The sequence below is a fragment of the Myripristis murdjan genome, chromosome 6 (assembly GCF_902150065.1).
Source record: "Myripristis murdjan chromosome 6, fMyrMur1.1, whole genome shotgun sequence".
Taxonomy (NCBI): domain Eukaryota; kingdom Metazoa; phylum Chordata; class Actinopteri; order Holocentriformes; family Holocentridae; genus Myripristis; species Myripristis murdjan.
This window is the reverse complement of record NC_043985.1, coordinates 27425301-27432706: the sequence shown is the minus strand read 5'-3', so window position 1 is coordinate 27432706 and position 7406 is coordinate 27425301. Positions and strand designations below refer to the sequence as shown.

The 7406-nt window shown below is 45.5% G+C and overlaps 1 long non-coding RNA gene across 1 annotated transcript; it reads left to right on the top strand.

Moving 5' to 3' along the window:
* The first annotated feature begins 4948 nt into the window (after window positions 1-4948).
* On the top strand, window positions 4949-6682 carry LOC115360799 (uncharacterized). Its single transcript, XR_003928362.1, has 2 exons — window positions 4949-5443; window positions 5723-6682. It is a non-coding gene; the product is annotated as an uncharacterized LOC115360799 (long non-coding RNA).
* Window positions 6683-7406: the final 724 nt, after the last annotated feature.

Below are 7406 nucleotides of genomic sequence, written 5' to 3'. Positions count from 1 at the left end.
AACACTTGTCTGATAGGGAAAATGTACCGTGCCTCCCCCAAGCTCTTGTTCTTTCATCCAGTAAATACCCTGTGTTACATTTTTGTAAATATCGCTCGATTTTCCTTCCAGTCCAGAAGTCTTGTCTATCTGTCAGGATATGGTGCCAGATGTTCAGGCTTTAATCGCGGCAGATGTAATGAAGTAGAATGTTGCACATCGGAGCTTCCATTTGTTCTGGATTCCACTCCAGGGAGAAAGCCTCTCTCACATATAATTATTGCCCATTAACTCCTATGCTTCATGCCCCCGTGCTGGAACAATGCTCAATTAAGGGGAACCAAGGAAATGGAAAAACTGCAGCGATTCATTGATAGTACATTCAAATCCTTTTTTTTCTACTTTTTTTTTTTTTTTTTTTTTTTTTTTTTTTTAAATGGAGGGGAACCACCCATGCGTGTGTATGCCAGACCTGCCCGCTGCACTAGTATAGAAAAGACACAATCAACACGGCTATTGTGTGCTGCTACTGACATGTGCGGTAATTTTAGCATGATCTGGGCCGCTCCAGCCCCCGTGCCAATATTCTGCCTGTACAACCAGAGATCACCTTGGGCAGCTGTGTGCCTGTTCAGCCGGGGCCTTGTAGCCACAGCGATGTGACTTTGACTGACAGTCGGCCTGACAACTCCATTCAGGCGCCACCTGCTAGCTGTCAATCAGGGCGGCCATCCCGGGGCTATTGACGGAGCTGTCAGCCCGTGTGAGATGTGTCTGTCAAAGCCCACCCACTCTCTCACTCTGTCTCCCTGCCTGGGCAGTCTGACATTTGTTTACTGTCCTCCTTCCACCTTTCCCTTCCATCTTTCTCGCTCTTTCTTTCTCTTTCTCTCTCGGCGTTTCCCTTCAGAGACGCCGCCGCCCCTTAATCCCAGATCCAATTCCAGATTCTTTGGGTTACATTTGTCATCCTCAAATCCTCCCTGTTTTGTAACAGGGTGCTTCCGCAGGTGACTCACGCCCCGGCATACATGTGGTTTTTATTGGGACTCCGTGTATTTGTGTGTCCGTGTCACAACCACTCTTTCTTTCCCCTTGTTCTTTCCACTTTTCCCCCCTTAAGTCTCTCTCCTCCCGCCGCCTCGTGCCTCTCCTCCCCTCACTCTGCTCATTCATCCTCCATCTCTCTACCTGACAGGTGACAAGGCCTGGGCCTCCAGCTGACTGGCTAATCAGAAGGCTGTCATACCTGTCAATACTTTTTCAGAGCCATGCCAAGCCAGGTCAAGCCAGACCAGGCCAGACCACCACACTCCTCGGAGTGGACCAAGGGCATGAAGTTTCATGGCGGGAGGAGTGAACGCTCCGAAACTTGCGGCTTTGGTGCGTTTCTGTCACTTTTACCGCTCCGCAGCAGCCCTCTGGATATGGATCATCCCTAAGGCCTCATCCTGTCAAACCTCCTAATTAAGCGCAGTTTCCCTTAAAGCAGGGACCTTTAATTATGTCGGAGAAGTTTATTAATTACCCCTAATGGTGATGAATGTTTTTCGTTGACGTCTCGGTACCTCAGCCAATACTGAGGGGGGCTGTTGTCTTGTAAGGGCTGATGCTTCTCGTGTACAGTGCCTGTTGTTTCAGAGGCCTTTTTTTTTTGTTGTTGTTTTCTCACAGTTATACAACTTCTGAACTCAAGGTCTCGTCATGTCACGGCAGACAGACGGGGGCTGGGTTAACCGTGGCAGTTTGCGTTTGAGTTTTGATGCCAATGAGTGGTTATCAAGTCGGTGCCTTCTAAGCTGGATTGGCTTCACTGAGATGTTGTGATGGGCGGGCGAAACAGTTTACTCTCCTTGGCTTTAGCTCACCTTGAGCCTTCCCTCCGAATGACGTGATGTGTACCTTCAGAAAATCAATCTTCATTCACCTACATTTAAAAATAACTGTTCTCCGGAGACGAACGCGCGGAGATACCACCCCTCACGTTCAATTATGGCGATGTGAGGTGGTTCTCTATCAGAGGAGCTGGTAGATAAAGCGCAGGTAAAGTGAAATATTGATGGGAAAGTAAAATTTTAGAAGATGCTAAAAGGCAAAGTTAAAATCCAAGCCAGCAGAGACGTGCTGAGTACAAACATCTGTATTCTGGCCTTGGGCTGTTTTTGAGTGCAATGTGATGCTTTGCAGCTAATTCTTCCTTCCTTTCTTTCTCTCTTTCTTTCTTCCAACATCATCTTCATCAACGTCTTGTTTGTTTGCCTTGTTATCTTTTTGCTCTTGTATATTTCTCCCCCTTCAATTTCTAAGTTTCTTCTCCTTTGTGTAATTTTGTATTTTTGACCCCGCTTAATTTCCTTCTGCTCCTCCTACCCCCTCCTCCTCCTTCATCTTCTTCTTCTGCTTCCTCTTCCTCTTCTTCTTCCTCTTCCTCCTTGTGTTCCTCCCTCTCTTCACATTTATCTTCTCACCATTATCATTAACATCATTACCAATATTAATAATTAGTTATCTGCAGACCTTGTTTGAGGTCTCTTTCTCAGCCTCATTGGGAGAGGCGGGACATGTACAGCTAATCAGCCTGAATAAGTAAAGGAAACAGTTTGACAGGCCAGGTAATGAGAAGTAATGAATCACTAATCACACACTCTTGCAACCCTTGGAGCACAGATGAAAAATTAAAGGTAATTAGCTTGCACAGTTGTGAAAACAGTATTTAAGACTGTTGGTATCACATGGCACGGACTTAACATATTTCCTTTGCAGGCAACATACATCAACTCGCTTGAAATCCAAATATCAAGCGGTCGGTTGAGAAGCGTTCTCGTTAAGTTACAGAGACGGCTCTGATCAGGGGGGCGCGAGTCTCTCCTTTCTTTCTTCTTTCATATGCAAACTTGCCAGAGTGCACGCATGAACAGTATTTCACTCCGTCTCTCTCCCAGGATTTCCTCCAGTGAGGAAAAGAAAGAACATGCCAGCAATGCCAGAAACATACTTGTGAGATTCAGCTCTCGCAAGAGTAACACTGCTGAACAGTGGAGTGTGAGATAATATTCCTCCTTTACTACACACACACAGACACTCGTAAAGTGTAAGGTAATTCGGAGACATGCGGTCAGAGCTGTGAACCCACTGTAGCTCTCCATGGTTGCCGTACTTGACAGCAGAGTGAGGGATGCTTTGACAGAGCCCGTGTTTGACAAGTCCGCGTGAGACTCAAAGTACAGGATCCAGACATGGGCTGTCAGTCAAAGCCAGCACATCTCCCAGCTGAGACGTGCCAGTTTAGTCACAGTTACAAAGGAACTAATATGCGTTAACTGGAGCAAGGCACACATATGAGCCTGGTACAGCCCTGTGTCCCGAGGCTGGGATTGAATGGATGCCAAAGAACATAAGCCCAAGATATAAAAAGAATTACAAGGGGACAAATAAAACACGGGGATTATGTCAGTGTGAGAAATGGAGGCGTTGTAATTCTCCGTGTGTGCCGGCTCCCCTCTCCTGTTACAGCATCCAGGGCCTGTGGGCTGAAGCCCTGCAGTCCTGCACCTGTGCTCCGAGGATCCAGGAGCTTTAGAGACAGAATGGAGAGGAGTCTGTTGTACTGTATCTGTCAGGGAGGGGGAGGGGGAGAGGGAGAAAGAAAGGGACGGGTGGGGGAGAAAAGTGGGACAGACCATTATTGGAGGTGCTGCAGACAGAAATCATGCCCCGCGTTGGTGCATCTGATACTTAGTGCCAAATCAGATGCCAACGCCCATGTTTGCATTTCAGGCACACGCGTTAACCCCTTCCTCGTGTGGCGCAGCAGCGTTCGGTTCGAACACTCCTGACAGAAAGTGAAATGCATTTCGGAACAGGTACTCCACTGCTCAGCCGCTTGTGTCGCGTTATCGCCCAAAGTTCATTTGAGTCTGAAAAAACATTAAAATCCTTTCATGGGGATGTGATAGTGCCTCCGTTTACAGACTGTAATTGAAATACACTTGAGAAGCCACACACAGCGACAATAGACAAGCTCTAATCCTCACTTGAGTTATTTACTGGAATTGAGCCATATGCAATTTTGTTGAATAAGACATTTCCAAAACTGATTGTCAGATGTTTTCATGCCAAGGACCCTGAGACACAACCGACAGCTGGCTGATGATTTTCTCTCTACCTTTGCATTAGTCTCAGCACAAATTAGCCGGTACTACTTAAACAAATAACAGCAAACCTGCTACTTTTTCTTGTCCTGGTTACACTTAAATAGTGACCGCCTGTAGGACGTTACTGTTCTCAAACCTGCAACAGAGCACAGTGAGTTTTCTTTTTTTTTTTTATGTTTTTTTTGTTTTTTGTCGAACGGTCAAACCCTCAGAAGTGGAAACTCTCCCTCAGTAGATGCTCCTGTCCGCTGATTTGAAGTGACAGCCACATCCTTGACAAACACACCTGTCATTGTTCAAGTCACATCACATTTTCAGTTTCGCAGACATAAGACGGTAGAGGTGTGCATGTGTGCATGCGTGAGTGTGTTTGTGAGGTAAAAAAAAAAAAAAAAAAAAAAAAAAAAAAAGTTTTGGTTTCTCTTCTTTTTCCTTGTGGACACACATACTGTCCGGTCTGCTCCAAATGTTTTACATGACCAAAGTTTTTTCGGATTTCAGCTTCTCCAGCCAGTGTTTATGAACAGGACCTCCAGTGTATTAATTTTTGAAGTATAAGTGTCAGAAATAGAAAATGCCCATTACTCAGAGTTTTTATTGTGCTGGAAGCTGCTGACCAGCACTCTGAGTGTATGTGCGTGTGTATTTGTGTGTGTGTAAGTAAGTATAGGTGGGCTCTCTCTCTCTCTCTCTCTCCCTCTCTCTCTGTGTGTCTCTCTCTTCCTCTGCAGCAGTGTGGCAAGTTTTGGGGGAGTGGCTGGTTATGGGGACTGAGGGAGGGGGAGGGTGATGAGCTGCTGCAATAATAAGCAGATTTTAATGATTTACTATAAATCAGCAGCCGAGGCCTCTGCTTGGGGAGACTGAGGGGGATGACAGCTCCTGACTCACACACCTCGCAAATGCCTTGCTGATGATGTGTGTGTGCTTCAGATCATCAATCACCGAGCGCACACGCGTATACACACACACACACGCACACACACCGAGACACAGACACACACTTTTGCAGAAACATGCTTTCAACACACGTACACAGACAACAGGGTCACTCATGCGTACGCCGACGCACGCACGCACGCGCGCACACACACACCCACACACGCAGCACACACATGTTTCTTGTCTCTAATGTCTCCTCTCCTGTGGCAGGGGACAAATCAATCATGGGTACAGAAGTTCAAGGGGGTAAGAGATTGTCTGGACCGTTTTTCCCTATGCTATTGATCCCATTTTACTGGCATCATCGCCAAGCTGTCTCACAAACCCCGGGACGGCGATGGATTGAAAGTGGATGATTGAGAGAGGAGGTAGGGTGACATTCACTGTAATCTCAGCCCACCCCACCTCCACCGCATTGCACCCACCCCACCCCCCCCCCCACCTTCTCCCACCACACGAACAGACAAATCCAATGACATTGAAAGTTAGTATTGTACCAGGAGTTTTTGGAGCAGATAGAATCAGGCCCATCAGCTTAAATCTGTGCCATCCTGTTGTGAAGGATACATACTTGGCTGTGTTTCTCCGCAGAGATTACTGTAACTGTGTTTTTTTTGTTTTCCTGTCTCCCCGCATGTCTTCGCCAGCCGTCATCCGTCTGACTGTCTGAAGGTGTTGGTGCCATCTCCTTGTCCCTGATTTGATGAAAAAGACATTGGAGGGAACACTTCCTGACAGCCCATCCCAAAGTGTGTGGGAGATGCAGAGAGTGACACAGAATATTTCTCTGATATTTCAAATGAGGCTTATATCGAAAATATTGATGCACTTCTCGATGTCGTCTTAACCGCTCGCAGTGTTTCCTCGTCTCCTGCGTGTAACAGCAAATGAGGGAGATTGTCCAAGCAAATGATGGATTTTGAGCGTGCATGGAGAAATGAAAACAATGCTCTTGAAAGAGTCAGAGGGATCACATGATAAACATATTGCGCGCAGATTTTCCAACAGATAATTGTTATTGCCAAATCCTGAGCATGTTTCATGACACAGAATTCCTGCTTTGCTCTGATTCCCACTTGTGAGATGACACATAAACCGCTCAAAGGGAGAGAAAAAAAAAAAGAAAAGACAAGAAAGATTAAGTTAATATCTCAGTATTTCAAAAATTCTAATATCCTTCTAAAGAATTAAGGATAGATTTACAGCGGGGGATTGTACTACAGCTGTTAAAAGTCTATCTTGTTTACAGGAGCTGTTTCCTCGGGCTTCATCCAAAAAAGGCTTGTTTCATCATGAAAATATAATTTAAACCATTCGCCCCGCAGTGCAGCATTACAATAAAGTTATACTTCGGATCATTCAGTGGCCACTGTTACAATAATAAGCATTACCATAATGTAGCTTAAATCACTTACCTACAGCATTACAATGCAAACTCTAAATGATGTCATAGCTCAAATCATTCATCTGCACCTATCCGTCACTATCAGGTTGTTTATCACATTATATCTGCAGAATGATGATGCACAAGTTTAATTACAGATTGATGGATGCTTCATTCATCTTCCCTGTTGCTGACATCCTGATTAAAACGTTGCAAAAGATTATCTACGGTAGCCCCTATTTGTGTCCTTGTGTTCGTCTATTCAACTTTCATCTACTTGCCTGATTTATTCCTCTTGTCTATAAATAAGTAGACAGGGTCCATGTGATGGATTGGTCTGTTGACATTGTACCAACTGCAGGTAAACAATTACTATTCATGCTTCATCGTCACCGAATCTATACCAGGATGCTGCCACTTAGCAGGGGACAAAAGGTGATGTTGTAACCCATTGTTTTAGCATTTGGTCAAATGTCATTCATTTTTATAATCAAGTGCAACAGCAGAAATTGTGAAGTTTCAGGAGGTGTAATGGATTGAGCCTGAGAATATTTTGGATCTGAGTTCCCGTCCGTTTCTCTGTAAACAGTTGAATCACACGTAATGAAAAGCAGGCCTGTTTTCACATCAGTGCACCGTAATGAAATTCCGTGGCATATGCCCGTGTCTTTAGGTTGTGAAACACACACCGGCCTGCAACCCTCAGCCGCTCCTCATATGCCACTCATTGTTTATTCAGAAATCAGTGTTGCTCCAACTCTCGCCCCCTGTGGGCTGGATCAGTCTGCGGTCATTATGTTGATACTACGAGTGAGTCACTGGGATAAGAGGGGGTTAAAATGTCTCTTCCTCTGTGTGTGTGTGTGTGTGTGTGTGTGTGTGTGTGAGTGTGTGTGTGTGCATGTGGTTGGGGGGCTGCTTACATGTACATCTGTCAGAGTGTGATT